This window comes from Gobio gobio (genome assembly GCF_949357685.1).
Source record: "Gobio gobio genome assembly, chromosome: 10".
Lineage (NCBI taxonomy): Eukaryota > Metazoa > Chordata > Actinopteri > Cypriniformes > Gobionidae > Gobio > Gobio gobio.
In genome coordinates, this window is record NC_137116.1 from 27,676,964 (window position 1) to 27,693,302 (window position 16,339).

A 16,339-nucleotide genomic window follows, 5' to 3' on the forward strand; every position below is an offset into this window, starting at 1 on the left:
ACTAATTATAACACAGTGATATGAACCTATTGAGTGCTTCTGCCCTGAGGGCAGCACGTTAAACACTAATAATAACACAGCGATACGAACCTATTGAGGGCAGTACTTTAAACACTAATAATAACACAGTGATACGAACCTATTGAGTGCTTCTGCCCTGAGGGTAGCGCGATGAACACTAATAATAACACAGTGATACAAACCTATTGAGTGCTTCTGCCTTGAGGGCAGCGCGTTAAACACTAATAATAACACAGCGATACGAACCTATTGTGGACTTCTGCCCTGAGGGCAGCGCGTTAAACAATAATAATAACAGCAAAACAAACCTATTGAGTGCTTCTGCCTTGAGGGCAGCGCGATTAAAACTAATAATAACACAGTGATACAAACCTATTGAGTGCTTCTGCCCTGAGGGCAGCGCGTTAAACACTAATAATAACACAGCGATACGAACCTATTGTGGACTTTTGCCCTGAGGGCAGTGCGTTAAACACTAATAATAACACAGTGATACGAACCTATTGTGGACTTTTGCCCTGAGGGCAGTGCGTTAAACACTAATAATAACACAGCGATACGAACCTATTGTGGACTTTTGCCCTGAGGGCAGTGCGTTAAACACTAATAATAACACAGTGATACGAACCTATTGAGTGCTTCTGCCCTGAGGGTAGCGCGATGAACACTAATAATAACACAGTGATACAAACCTATTGAGTGCTTCTGCCTTGAGGGCAGCGCGTTAAACACTAATAATAACACAGCGATACGAACCTATTGTGGACTTTTGCCCTGAGGGCAGTGCGTTAAACACTAATAATAACACAGTGATACGAACCTATTGAGTGCTTCTGCCCTGAGGGCAGCGCGTTAAACACTAATAACACAGCGATACGAACCTGTTGAGTGCTTCTTTCCTGAGGGCAGCGCGTTAAACACTAATAATAACAGCGATACGAACCTATTGAGTGCTTCTTTCCTGAGGGCAGCGCGTTAAACACTAATAATAACAGCGATACAAACCTATTGAGTGCTTCTGCCCTGAGGGCAGCGCGTTAAACACTAATAATAACAGCGATACGGACCTATTGCGTACTTCTCGAAACTGCTAGTGTCGCAGAGCTGGAGTGTTACGGATACGTGGTGTTGCCATAGACAATAAATTAATTAATTTGGTAAATAAATATAAACAACATTTATTTATACATCACACAACTATTTACAACACAACAGAGGTTGGCTTTGCTTGAGTTGTTGCTCTGGATTTTGTTGCTTTTAAGAAAAAAAACCTAATTTTTGCCTGTTTAGGTTCGTCACCTTCTCCATTGCATTTTTACATTTTTACAATTAAAGTTACTACACACAAATCCGTGTTTTTTTTGTTGTTGTTTTTTTGGGGGGGAATATATTTCAGGGCTCAATGCTAAGGATTTTTTTCGGGGGGTCAAATTTTTACTTGCCCTGTCAGAATTTTCACTGACCCCACCACAAAAAAAAACGACAAATAAAATAAAATAGGCCTAGTATTGTTTTTGAGCCATATAAGCTTAATAAATAAGGTTATGACTCTAAAAACTAAAATCCTAACTCATATATTTTTTTTTATATTGTTAAAGGGGCTATATGCGTTTTTCTGAAATTTAAACTCGCGACTGACACCTGTGGCCAAAAAACAGAACTGCTCTCATTTTCTGCTCGCTCTCGCAGCGGTGGTGACGTCACATCCGCAGACAGCGCGGGAAAAGACGACCCGCCAGAAAATAGGAAAAATAGGATACAGGCTTATAGGTGCACCCACTGTGAGCGGACAAGGTGTCAGTATGCTCATCAGATGTTTGAGTCATAAATGGTAAAATAAAAAGGCTATTGTTACGTTTATTTTGGGGAAAAAGTTGCATATAGCCCCTTTAAAGACCGTCAGTAATACAATAAGAACAAATAATCAAATTATGAGCAAAAGCACAAATAAATACAGCAGAACGTCTCGGTTACGTATGGTAACCCTCGTTCCCTGAAGGAGGGAACGGAGACGTACGTCGGACGTACCGACGAATTGGGATCACTTCTGGGAGCCCCTATCAGCTTCGAGCTATCTAGAACCGGCCAATGAACAATTGGCGTGCGAGATTTGCATCTCGCGCTCCGCCCCGCGCCGCGGGTATACACAGGAAGCGAGAGCGAATGCACGCTGTTTTTCACTGAGGAGCCACACGTAGTGGCTCGACCTGCAGTGATGGTACAGCAACTGTGGCGACGGGACGTACGTCTCCGTTCCCTCCTTCAGGGAACGAGGGTTACCATACATAACCGAGACGTTCCCATTACGTCGAACGTGACCGACGAATTGGGATCCCCTATGGAAAACGCCATAGTTACTACCACTTCCAGCGCCCAGCGATGAGCCCCACGGACCCCGATCTGATGCGGGCGGGTAGGTTCACGCAGGGAGAGTCCAAGCTGCTGTTCCGCAAGACCCATTCAGCTGACTGTATTGGATAACGCTGGGAAAGCGTGCCTGTGAAGGCAGCTGCGGAAGCCACATCATGCCCAGAGGGAGTTAACATGTGTAGAATACACGTATGGGCTGGCCGTGGGCAGCACAACATACGGAAGTCCCAGGGGTGGCCCCGGCCAATTCGTGGAGGGGGACAACACGTACCTGGGACGGCAGAGGACACTCTGCCGAGGGAAAGACACGGGCTCGCCGTAGGGAGCCGTACCGTGGAAGAATACACACATGGGACCGCCGTGGGGGTCACTACATATGGAACCCAGCCTAACATCTCGGTTACGGATGTAACCCTCGTTCCCTGAGGAGGGAACGGAGACGTAACGTTAGTGACTAACGAATGGGGGTTTCGCTTAGAAGCCTATCAACTTCGAGTTTTGAGAAAACGCCCAATGGCGTGCCAATGCCATGGGGCATGCGGAATTTGCATACGTAGCTCCGCCTCACAGCGTGAGTATATAAGGAAGTACGAGGCAATATCGCATTATGTTACCTGCTTGAGGAGCCAAGACTGAACTCCTGCGTTCCAGGCAACACAGCTCGATGTGGCAAGGGGACGTTACGTCTCCGTTCCCTCCTCAGGGAACGAGGGTTACATCCGTAACCGAGACGTTCCCTTTCGTTCAGTCACTACGACGTAACGTTAGTGACTAACGAATGGGGGTCCCAATATAATCCCGCCACTCAGCTGTCTTCCAGTGCCCTGCGTAAGTGTGAGTACCCTGTCGTAAGACTAGTACGGACGAAGGACTCCCACTTAACACAGGATTACCAAGGTACACTGGGAAGCATATCCCAGTGAGGGAATGCCAAAGATGCCTACCCGTGGGGAGGACTTAAGAGACACATAAGACCCGGAGAGGGTTGCATATGGAAGATCTCTAGGGTACCAGCCGAAGGTGGATTTTTAACCCTAGGGGTGGCGGGGACACGCCAAGGGAAGAAACCCGCTCACTGCGGAGACTTACGGTGAAATACACATGTGGGGGTCGCCAGAGGGAACCATGCACACGGGGCACCTGGCCGGACATGAGGGTCTGGGCTCGAAAGGGCAGACTGAACTGATGTCGGCGTCGACAGTGCTGGAGGAGCTCAGGGCTCTCGGGGAACTCACCTGAGGAAATATCGCACGTATCCAGTCCGTGGAGTGGAGTGGCGAGCAAGCGAAGACACCTGAACCTGGTCCATCACCGGCCCCTCGGGGGGGCGAGTACATAGTCGGACACTGGCTCCACTCGGAGATTATAGAATCTGGCGAATGTGTTGGGTGTCGCCCAGCCTGCAGCTCTGCAGATGTCTGCTAGCGAGGCGCCATGCGCTAGAGCCCAAGAGGAGGCCACACTCCGGGTGGAGTGCGCCTTCACACCAAGGGGACATGGTCGGCCTTGCTGCTGGTAAGCCAAAGCAATGGTGTCCACAATCCAGTGAGACAGCCTTTGCTTCGAGAGAGCACTTCCCTTCCGCTCTCCACCATAACAGACAAAGAGCTGGTCTGAGGTCCTGAAACACTGCGCCATGTCTACGTAGGCGCGGAGGGCGCGTACTGGACAGAGCAATGCCAAGGCTGGTTCTGCCTCCTCCAAGGCAGCGCTTGCAGGTTCACCACCTGGTCCTTGAACGGAGTGGTGGGAACCTTGGGCACATATCCAGGCCGGGGTCTCAGGATCACGTGAGAGTTAGCCGGCCCGAACTCCAGGCACGCTTCGTCAACCGAAAATGCCTGCAGGTCCCCGACCCTCTTAACGGAGGCCAATGCGGTCAGCAGAGCTGTCTTCATGGACAGAAACTTAATATCAACCGACCGCAAAGGCTCAAAGGGAGGTCTCTGCAGAGCAGTTAACACTACTGCGAGGTCCCAAGAGGGTACGAGAGGAGAGCGAGGAGGATTCAGTCTCCTAGCTCCCCTCAGGAACCTGATGACCAGGTCGTGCTGACTTACCTTTTTGTTCTCCAAGAGATCATGGTGGGCAGATATTGCAGCCACATAAACTTTGAGGGTGGAGGGAGACAGCCTTCGCTCCAGCCCCTCTTGGAGAAACTCAAGCACGGACCCGATCGGGCATTTCCAGGGGTCTTCTTGGCGGGAAGAGCACCAGGTGACGAAGAGGTTCCACTTCAACGCATAGGCATGCCGAGTGGACTCTGCCCTAGCGGAAGTGATGGTGGCGACCACAGTAGGTGGTAGGCCACTCAAACCTGCCGCGTCCCGTCTAGGAGCCACACGTGGAGGTTCCAAAGGTCGGGACGTGGGTGCCAATGGGTGCCCCGTCTCTGAGTAAGGAGGGTCAGAGGAATAGGCCAGGGAGGGGCTGTCGCAAGGAGTATGAGTTCGGGGAACCAGGTCCGGCCGTGCCAGTACGGGGCGACCAAAAGGACCTGCTCCTTGTCCTCCCTGATCTTGCACAGAAGCTGTGCGAGTAGGCTCACTGGGGGGAACGCATATTTGCGTAGGCCCCGCGGCCAGCTGTGCGCCAGTGCATCCGTGCTGAGCGTGCCCTCGGACAGGGAAAAATACAGGCTGCAGTGGGAAGAGTCGTGGGAGGCAAACAGATCTACCTGTGCGTCGCCGAACTGTTCCCAAATCAGCTGAACCGTCCGGGGATGGAGTCTCCATTCTCCCGGGAGAGGCTGAACCGCGAGAGCTCGTCGGCTGCGTGGTTCAGGACTCCCGGAATATGGACAGCACGAAGGGACCTCAGGCGCTTCTGACTCCATAGGATGAGATGGCGGGCGAGTTGAGACATACGGCGGGAGCGTAGACCGCCCTGGTGGTTGATGTACGCTACTACGGCCGCGTAGTCTGTCCGGACAAGCACATGTTGGCCCTTCAGCAACGCTCGGAAGCGGTGCAGGGCGAACCGTACTGCCAGCAACTCGAGGCAATTGACATGCAGGAGGCGCTGGGGTCCTGTCCAGGAGCCCGCGGCTGCTTGTCCATTGCACATGGCACCCCAGCCCGTGGCAGAGGCATCCGTCGATACGACAACATGCCCGGAAGCTCGTTCTAAGGGCACACCGGCCCGTAGAAAGCTGAGGTTCGACCACGGGGTGAGTGTCTGTAAGCAGGCCCGAGTCACTTGGACCCGGAGCGTGCCAGACTGCCATGCCCATCTCGGGACTCGATCGCGAAGCCAGTGCTGAAGCGGTCTCATATGAAGCAATCCGAGCGGCGTTACCGCGGCTGCAGATGCCATATGCCCCAGGAGCCTCTGAAATAGTTTCAGTGGAACCGCACTCTTGCTCTCGATTTGTCGGAGGCAAGTCAGCAGAGACTGCACGCGCTCGCTCGAAAGCTGCGCGTACATGGCGACCAAGTCGATCTCCATACCGAGAAAAGAGATCCTCTGCACGGGGCAGAGTTTGCTCTTTTCCCAGTTGACCCGAAGGCCCAGACGGGCTAAGTGGTGGAGAACCAGATCTCTGTGTCCGCAAACCTGCTCTCGAGAGTGGCCTAGTATGAGCCAGTCGTCGAGGTAGTTCAGGATGCGGACCCCGTGCTGCCGAAGGGGCGCAAGGGCTGCCTCGGCGATCTTCGTGAAGACGCGAGGGGACAGAGATAACCCGAATGGGAGAACCGCGTACTGGTATGCCCGCCCCTCGAAAGCAAACCGTAGGAACGGTCTGTGTCGAGGAAGGATGGAGACATGGAAGTAGGCGTCCTTCAGGTCGATCGCTGCAAACCAATCGTACGGACGAACGCATTCGAAAAGGCGTTACGCAGTCAACATCTTGAACGGAAGCCGGTGAAGGGATCGGTTCAAGATGCGAAGGTCCAGGATTGGTCGTAACCCACCGGTTTTCTTGGGTACAATGAAGTAGGGGCTGTAAAGCCCCGACCTCATTTCGGCTGGAGGGACAGGCTCGATCGCACCCTTCGCCAGTAGAGTGGCAATCTCCGCACGCATGACGGGGGCATGGGCCCCGGTCATGGTATAGCGGACTCCCCTGTAACGGGGAGGAGCCTGCGCGAACTGAATCGCGAAGCCGAGCCTGACGGTCCGGGCAACCCAGCGGGACAGCCCCGGAAGCTGAAGCCAGGCTTCCAGAGACTGCACCAACGGGGTCATACGGACAGTAGGCGTACCCTGGGTGGGGCAGCGAGGCAGCGTTACCGGCGCGGACAGGGGAGGCTGTTGGGCGTCCCGGGGTCGGAGCACGGTTAACGGCTGCGCCCTGACAGAGGAGACCAGGGAAGGACTCGCGTTCCACTGGGGTCTGCTCTGCCAGGGGGCTGGCGACAGAGAGGGATGCGAGTGGCGAGACCCGAAGGTGGCGCGCACTGTCATCACCGGTCTCTGGGTGCTCAGAGACAGGAACATGAGTTCTTCCCAAGCGCCGCTAGCCCGGGGGCCAGCAGCGGAAGGATTTTCCCCCGGCCCTCCACCGGGGGAAGGAGAGGCCCTGCTACCATCCCCTGGGAAGAACTGGAACCCATCTCTAAGTTGTCCACCTCCATCCTGGCGTTTAACCAGTCTGGGGAGCGGACTGGGCGACATCCTCAACCACCTCCACGGCGCGGCCCAGGTGAAGGCTGCTGCTGGGGCCGGGCGGGAAGAGGGAGGGCGCCCTCGGCGGCGAGCGGACTGAGGCGACTGGGCCTGCGGCTGGTGCAGCAGCTGGCCGCCGGGGCAGTACGTGTTACAGCCTCAGTCTGCTCTGGGGCGGCCGAGAACTGTTGGGTGCAGTTCTCAGCCGTGCCGCCGAAGAGGCCAGCCTGGGATATGGGTGAGTTGAGGAGGCGGGCCCGCTCAACGTCCTCCACATCACCAGGTAAGGCCCGGTGTTCTCCCGGACCACAGCTGTGGACATCGCCCGACCCAGGGAGCGTGTGGCCACCTTCACCGCCCGGGGGCGGGGTCAGTTGCGGCACGCAGCTCAATGAAGAGCCCTGGGTCGGCTCCACCCTTGTGCATGTGCAAAGGGGCGGCGGCCTGCCCGTAGCTCTGCGGGACCACGCCACCGAAGTAGACGAGCCCACAGGCTTTGGGGGGGGTGCTTAGGACAGCCACACCACGCCACGTCAAAGCCCTCCGTGGACACCGTAGTGCGCAACAGAGAGTTCAACAGTGGGGGGGGGGGGGGGGCCCAGTGTACCCTAGGCCGCGGCCCCATCAAGGGCAGAGAAGGCGGAGGAGGCCACCAAACGGGGACTTCCGGGACCGCGTGATCTCCTCATGCACCCCGGGAGCGAAAGGCATTGGGGGCGGGGCCCAACAGCTGTCGGGTGCCGCCTCCAAAAACCAATCGCGCAACCACGAGCACCCGCGACTGGGCGGAGTTCCACACCAGCGCGAGACTCGCGGCTGCCCGAGATAACATGGCTGTCAACTTTAGGTCAGATCAGGCAGTGCTAACACACCCGGAGGCGGAGCACAACCTAATCGTCATCCCCAAAGGACTCCAGCCCACCTTGGGATGCGGCGATCGACATCTCACTGCTATCCGGAGCGTGAACTGAACGAACGGGCGTCAGAGACGGGCCGTAGATTCAATCCAACACTCACGGAAGCGATGTATAAGAGGGGGGCGTGGCCCGAGGAATGAACGTCGGGGTTCTTAATACCACAGCACCGCCCTCAGGTCACCCTGGCCACCAGCCAAAGTACCATCTCACTCGGGGACGGTAGATTGGGGTGTGGCAGAGGGGACTCTCTCTCCTCACGGAGATCATTGAGTCTCGACCGTGACATCGCGATGGTCACGCCCCCGCAATGGAAACGTGACACATCCGCAAACACTGCCCGTGCGTGCTGAAGCCCAAACACGCTCGAGCAGTGAATGCGTCCACAGACAGCAGCGGAAAATCGATCGCACCCGGAAGTGCACGGGCGAGCCGTCTTGAAAAAGACGTGCCACGCGCAAGCTCTTTTTGTGAGAGGAAAACCTTGCAGTCGATGCCGAAGCGCCCAGGGAAACACACACCAGCTGTCAGGCGGACCACTGCACAGATCAGCAGGCAGGAAGTATGCGATCACTGGAACGCGCCGTCACACCAACACCGACTGGAAAGCTGCTCGTCTCGAAGAAGCTGACAGAGTCTCAGAAGGCTGTAGGAGTGAAGAGGTAGGTACTCTTGGCTCCGAAAGCAGAACATAATGCGATATTGCCTCGTACTTCCTTATATACTCACGCTGTGAGGCGGAGCTACGTATGCAAATTCCGCATGCCCCATGGCATTGGCACGCCATTGGGCGTTTTCTCAAAACTCGAAGTTGATAGGCTTCTAAGCGAAACCCCCATTCGTTAGTCACTAACGTTACGTCGTAGTGACTGAACGAAAGGGAACACAAGTTCCACCAACGCATACGAGTGTTAGACCTGGCGTCGAACGCTCCGCCACGTCCGACTGCCGTGGGTTGCGGAGGACTCAACAGGGTTCGCCGTTCCGGGGAACTCGACTGGAGCAGAATAAGCGCACGCATCCGTCTACCATAGGGGAGGGCAGCAAGCCGACACTAGAACAGGCATTTCGGTGTTACTGACTATGGGAAGTGAGCACACAGGAAGATACCGGCTCTACACGGAGGCTATAGAATCTAGCGAACGTGTTAGGTGTCGCCCAGCCCGCAGCTCTACAAATATCTGTCAGCGAGGCGCCACGAGCCAGCGCCCAGGAAGAGGCAACACCCCTAGTGGAGTGGGCTCTTAACCCGAGCGGGCAGGGCACGTCTTGGGACTGATAAGCCAAGACGATGGCATCCACTATCCAGTAGGGCTGGTCCGAATACCATTTTTTGAGCTTCGAAGCTTTGGTAGTGATCAACATCGAATATTCGAAGCTTCGGAGGGAAGGAGCTGAACATATCCTTCTCTCTAATAAAGGCTGGAATCTGGAGAAGCGGCGCGCCTCACGAGGGCAGGGCTTTTATGCTCCGCGAACGGGCAATGAACTAGTGATACAAAACACACAGATCTGTTACGTCCCAGTTTTGATATATTATAGTAGCTAGTAAAAATAATCCTGTTCAGTTATAGAACAGACTAAGAGCCCCTATTTCTGCCCCTAGGGCCGGGCTTCGGGCCAATTTTCACGTCATACCTCAAACGCAGGCTTTTTCCTTCATTTTATATTTTAGACATTCATTAATTAAAAGAAACAATGAGGTGTGCAGCGCTGGTGGAAACAACATGAGACTATGACAACACGACTGTCAAGATGGCTCACAGTGTTTAGAGTATCGCCGCAAAAGAGTAAAGCAAGCCAACACGCAAACTGCCGAACCTCTTAGATGCTCAAAAACACAATCATCTTCATTAATGAGACTAAATGCTCTTACAGTGCTTAGGTCACTCGTTCTGATATTGCGGTCTTTGATCTTGAAATGAGCTGATGAATAGCCTATAATGCAGCTCATATCTGTTGCTTTCGTTGACATGAACTCCGTTAAATGTGCATATTGTCACGTACAGGAGATGAGGACCCAAAAGCAGAAGGTGATTTGACAAAGCTTTAATTCAGATCAGGGCAGAATAACTCAGGTAACCACAAGGCATTTAAATCCAACAGAAAGTTCATCAAACGTAAGGGAACAGAACCGCCCGGTCAGGAACGGCAATGGGAAATCCCCGGAGGCAGAGAGATAGGCTGGGTCCGAAGAGAGCAAGGAATGCCAAGCCGTAAACCACTCACGTAGCTGGAGACTTCGAATAGAGCAGATACGAGGTGATAATACATCAGTCAGGAATGAACATGCACCGGACGGGACTAAGACGGGACAGGTGTATATGCTAAGATGGCGCCGCCGTGCTCGGTCGCCGTTCAGGTCGCTCCGCTAAGACTTTGCTTTTATTTATTATTCTACTCTCTTTTACTCTCTATTTTTTCCAACGGATCATCTGCTTTGATCTGTTACGACAGCAAAACACTTCTGGAAATTGGTTACCGCTACACTGACCTGTTTCAGGACACTTTCTCCAATCTTCCATCTGAGATTCGCCGGGACGCCGAGTTGAACAATGGCCACTCGAGTCGACGGCGAAGATTCAAAAAACACAGCGGGAAACGCGCTGGGATCCGCAACAGACTGAGAAAAAGAGCATTCAGTCCTCCTCTCCCGAGCATTTTGCTCGCAAATGTCCAATCCTTGGAGAATAAGATGGACGATCTTAGAGCCAGGATAAGTTTTCAACGGGACATGAGAGACTGCAACATCTATTGTCTGTCCGAAACATGGCTCACGCCAGCGGTCCCGGATACAGCCGTGACGCCGTCCGAGAACTTCTCTGTTTTTCGGATGGACAGAACAGCCGAGGCCGGGAAATCTAAAGGCGGTGGAGTGTGTTTCATGATAAACAAGAAATGGTGCGATCCTAGGAACATCTCCATTCTTACGCGATCCTGCTCGCCTCACTTGGAACATTTAACTCTCATGTGCCGGCCTTTCTACCTACCGAGGGAGTTTTCCTCGGTCATCGCCACTGCCGTTTATATCCCACCACAGGCAGACACGGGGCTGGCTTTATCTGCCCTCCATGATGTGACCAGCGGCTTCATAAACAAACACCCCGACGCTGCTTTCATCGGCGCGGGTGATTTTAACAAAGCTAACCTAAAGAAAGTATTGCCAAACTTTCACCAGCATGTCTCCTGTCCCACACGAGGAGCAAACACACTGGATCATTGCTACTCTCCGTTTAAGAACGCCTACAAAGCTCGTTCACAGCCAGCTTTTGGCAAATCGGACCATGCCGCCATTTTCCTCACACCGGAATATAAACAAAGGCTCGTTCAAGAGCCCCCGGTGAGGAGGGAAGTCAAACGCTGGTCATCCCATTCAGAGATCACGCTACAGGCAGCTCTTGATGACGTCGACTGGGACATGTTCCGTGCGAGTTCTGAAGACGTCAGCGAGTTCACAGAAGTGGCGCTCTGCTTTATCAACACACTGACAGAGCAAGCCACACAAACAATAACTATAACGTCCTTCCCTAATCAGAAACCGTGGGTGGACAGTTCAATCCGCACTGCAGTAAACACGCGCACTATCGCGTACAATGCCGGTCTCCTAACGGGGGATATGAGGGAGTACAAAGCTTCATGTTACGCCCTCCGGCGCGCCGTTAAAGCCGCAAAACTCCGCTATAAAGACCGAGTGGAATCTCATTTCCAACTCAACGACTCCCGGCGGATGTGGCAGGGACTGAGGACCATCTGTGCTTTTGGAACTAAATCCTCTGCAGAGGTGAGAGCTGATCCGTTGCTGGTGAACGAGTTAAACTCTTTCTACGCTCGCTTTGATGGTAATCGCGGCAGCGCGACTCCGGCGAGTGACGCGTCAGAGAGAGTCCCTCAGAGCAGCAACAGTCACGTGATCTCTGTCTCGGAGGACGAGGTTCGGAGGGCACTCAAACGTGTGGATGTCAGGAAAGCTGCTGGGCCGGATGGTATTTCAGGTCGTGTTCTGCGGTCCTGTGCTGATCAGCTCGCAGGGCTCTTTACATCCATATTTAACGAGTCCCTTGCTACATCTGTTGTCCCCACCTCCTTCAAACGATCCTCTATAATCCCTGTACCTAAGATCAGTAAACCCTCTTGCCTAAATGACTATCGTCCAGTGGCTCTCACATCTTTAGTCATGAAGGTCTTTGAGAGACTCATTAAAAACAACATTTGCTCCTCCATTCCTGACACTTTGGACCCTCTTCAGTTTGCCTATCGTCCCAATAGATCGACTGAAGATGCCATCTCTCACGTCCTTCACTCCTGCCTCACTCACATCGACAGCAAAAGTGGGAACTATGTCAGGCTGCTATTTATTGACTATAGCTCAGCCTTTAACACCATAGTTCCCATTAAGCTAACACACAAACTCCTGGATCTAGGCCTGAATTCTTCTCTCTGCCTCTGGATTGAAGATTTCCTCACTGGCAGACCCCAGGCGGTGAGAGTAGGCCAGTTCACCTCCACCTCCATCACCCTGAGTGTTGGAGCTCCACAGGGCTGTGTGCTGAGTCCCCTGCTCTACTCTCTCTACACCCATGACTGTTTGTCCACACACAGCTCCACCTCTATCATCAAGTTTGCTGATGATACTGTTGTCCTGGGTCTCATCTCCAACAACAATGAGACGGCATACTTGGACGAAGTGGAGCAACTGACATCATGGTGCCAGGACAACTGTCTCTCTCTGAATGTTAACAAGACCAAAGAACTGATTGTGGACTTCAGGAAGAGACAGCATCGGTCATACTCCCCTCTCATGATCAGCGGGACACCGGTAGAGAGAGTGGGCAGCTTCAAATACCTGGGTGTGAACATCTCCGAGGATCTGACCTGGACTACACACATCCAGACACAGGTGAAAAAAGCCAGGCAAAGACTGTACCACCTGCGCCAGCTGAGGAAATTCAGGGTTTCACCAGCCATCCTGAAAACTTTCTATCGAGGGGCGATAGAAAGTGTCCTGACTCAGTGCATCACCGCGTGGTACGGGAACAGCACCAGTCACGATTGCAAAGCCCTGCAAAGAGTGGTGCGCTTATCCGAGCGCATCTCAGGCTCAGCTCTCCCGTCTCTGCAGGACATCTACACCAAACGCTGCAGAGGTAGAGCTACTAAAATCATCAGAGACATTAATCACCCTGCAAACTCTCACTTCACCCTGCTGCCATCTGGTAAGCGCTTCCGTAGCCTGATGGCTAAGACCGAAAGACTCAGGAGGAGTTTCTTCCCCCAGGCCATCAGACTCCTGAACTCAGTCACGTGACTTCACTTCACCCCGCACACGCATAAACATACAGTTTTTTAACATTAACATCCACATACTGCCATTGCACTGCACTTTACTTTCCTATTGTTACTGCGTAACAACCTGTAATAAACCTTGCACATTATACTTCTTTATATATACATATATATATATTTTATGTTAACCACTTATTTTTAAGTCTACAGTTTATCTCACTTATCATATCCACTTATTTTTTATATTTTTTATATTTTTATATTTAAATTTTTATCTTTTTATTTTTATCTTATTTCCTATTTTTATCTTTTACTTGATTTATTTATAATTCTACTTATGTTAATACTTTTTATTCTAATTTTATTCTATTTCTATTTTAATTTCTTGTAACTGTTATTTGCACTGTCCATGGAGCGGACCTGTTTACATTTCACTGCCAGTTGTATATTGTGTATATAACTGTGTATGTGACAAATAAAACTCTTGAATCTTGAATCTTGAATCTTGAATCTTGATAGAAAAACAGGTACGTAACATCTAGGCAATAATCTGACGAAGAACAAGAGAAAGGAAGGACAAGAAATAGAGATACCAATCAGAGAAAGTGGGCAACAGATGAGAACGATAGAGATAATGAACAAGAATGTGAGTACGTAAGGAATGAGGTGATGAGAGACAGCTGAACACGATTGAGTAAATGAATGCAAATGTGTGTGCGTAACAGAATGTAATAATGAGTGTGACCAGAAGAGGGAGAAAAGAGAAAAGAGAGAAAGGAAAGAGCCAGGATCATGACACATATAGCGCAAGAATTGAAGATCGGATTTATATTAATTTTGCGGAGAGGTGTAAGTTAAGACAACCTGCCTAATTTTTATTTATTTCTTTTTGAACACGTTTCCTCAAAAAAAAAAAAACGTATTATAAGCAAGACAAGTTAAGTGTTGATTTAAGAGGATAAATGGATCAAACGTGTTGTTAACTCACTCAGTCCGCTTGGTCGTTACTTAAAAAAAAGAAAACTTTAATTTAACAATCAAAAAAATGCTTTAAACATTTTTCTAAATTAACTTAATAAAGAAACAAAACAAAATATAACTACTCTGACATTAAAAACAAAACTGAACTATTTTAATCGCTGCAACAATGTGTAATAGGGAGGAATGTTTAATAAAAAAAAAGGTTCTATATGGCACTAAAATAAAAAAACAAATTAAATAAAAAATTAATTAATTAATTAAAAAAACGTCACGTAACTTCATTTTATTTGTTTCATTTGCGCCGTTGCGAGCAGCATCAGCCTCAGCTTGTCAAAAATGCCTTTTTACTGTGGTGGTGGTGGTGATAGTAGGCTAAATGTTTAAACCAACATTGTGATGCTTGAAGTGTTTTATATCTATGGATTTCATTACAAGTAAGACAAGTCCAGTGTTGATTTGAGAGGCTAAATTGATCCAACATGCGGTTAACTCACTGTCCGCTTGGTCATTACTTTAAAACAACTAAAACTTTAATTTAACAAACAAAAAAATGCTTTAAACATTTTTCTAAATTAACTTAATAAAGAAACGAAACAAAATATAACTACTTTGACATTAAAAACAAAACTGAACTATTTTAATGGCTGCAACGATGTGTAGGCCTAATAGGGAGGATAAAAAAATAAAATAAAAAATCACGGGACTCGGGCCGATAGTTTTGGTAAGCTGTAGGACACGGCCAGGCTAGGGTCTAAGACTAACTACAATTAAAAAACTGAACGTGCCACTCGAGCCAAACTAACGGCCGTCTCAGCACATCAGCAGCAGCAGTCAGATAATATTCTACACGAGAGCGAGGAGCTAAATTACAAGATGATCGCGGAATATTTGGTTTTAAAGCGATGTAAAAGCGCCTACTTAAGGGAGTTTGTCATTGTACTGTTTTGTTGCTATGTTTTTCATTATAGAATAATAGCTAATGAACCCACAATTCAAGCAACCCGCCCCTGAATTGGCAAACCGAAAGTAACCGCGGCGCAGAGCTGCATGCGTTCAGCCGCTCAGCGCACAAGCACAGCATTGAGGGAAACGCTGAGGGAATATTTTTTCACCGTCACATCCCTAACGTATAAAAAGGATAATACATTTTGATTATATTATTCTATTTTCCACAATGTCAAACGAACGCAGTTTAACCCAAAATGCAAGCTCAGATATGGCTTCTGCCACATAAGCTTGGGCAGTTGTGCGCTCTGGTGCACTGAACACTAAGAAGAAGCAAATATATTTATTAAGTATAACGAGGCTATTAAAATGGCTTGGCTATAAGATAATTGAAAAAAAGTATTGTATTTTATAATGATTTTATAGTGTAAACATATGCAAGCGCGAATGAGAGCCGTTTTGAGCGGGATGCCAGGTGTTCACGAAAAAAACAACAACAACGAATATTCGAATCACAAATTTGAAAATCGAATACCAACCCATCGAACGAATATTCAAATATTCTGGTCCAGCCCTAGTAACGTTATACACGTTTCAAACTTCAATAGCATTTGAAGAGAATGACAGTCATAAAAAGACTGTAAAGTGTTCATCTAGGTGTCAGGTATGATGCACACATTTTGATATTTAATAAAATAAACTGTCAAATCATATGGAAATATGGATATGCATTATTTCACTAGGATACTGTTTGGGCTCTAACACAAAATATGCTAGATTTAAATGTGTCTGATAGAACACTGATGAGAATATTGCTTGGGAATATATTTACAGTGATAATATTAGAGATTATATTTACGACAAATTATTATTATTTATGTGTTATGCGTTGCTATTGATGACGGCCATTAAGGAAGGAAATCCCACAGAATCTAGCTTAAAAAAGTGCTTAGAGCTGCTTTAATTATTTGTTGTTTGTTGAATTTCAAATATAAAACTTGTTGAAATGTTTTAAGTGTGTGCATCTGTTCTTTTTGAACACTTTCATTTCGTTTGAACAAAACCGTGATAATATTGATAACCGTGATAATTTGGGTCACTATAATCGTGATGTTAAATTTCCATACCGTTTCATCCCTAAGTGATATGAACCTATTGAGTGCTTCTGCCCTGAGGGCAGCACGTTAAACACTAATTATAACACAGTGATATGAACC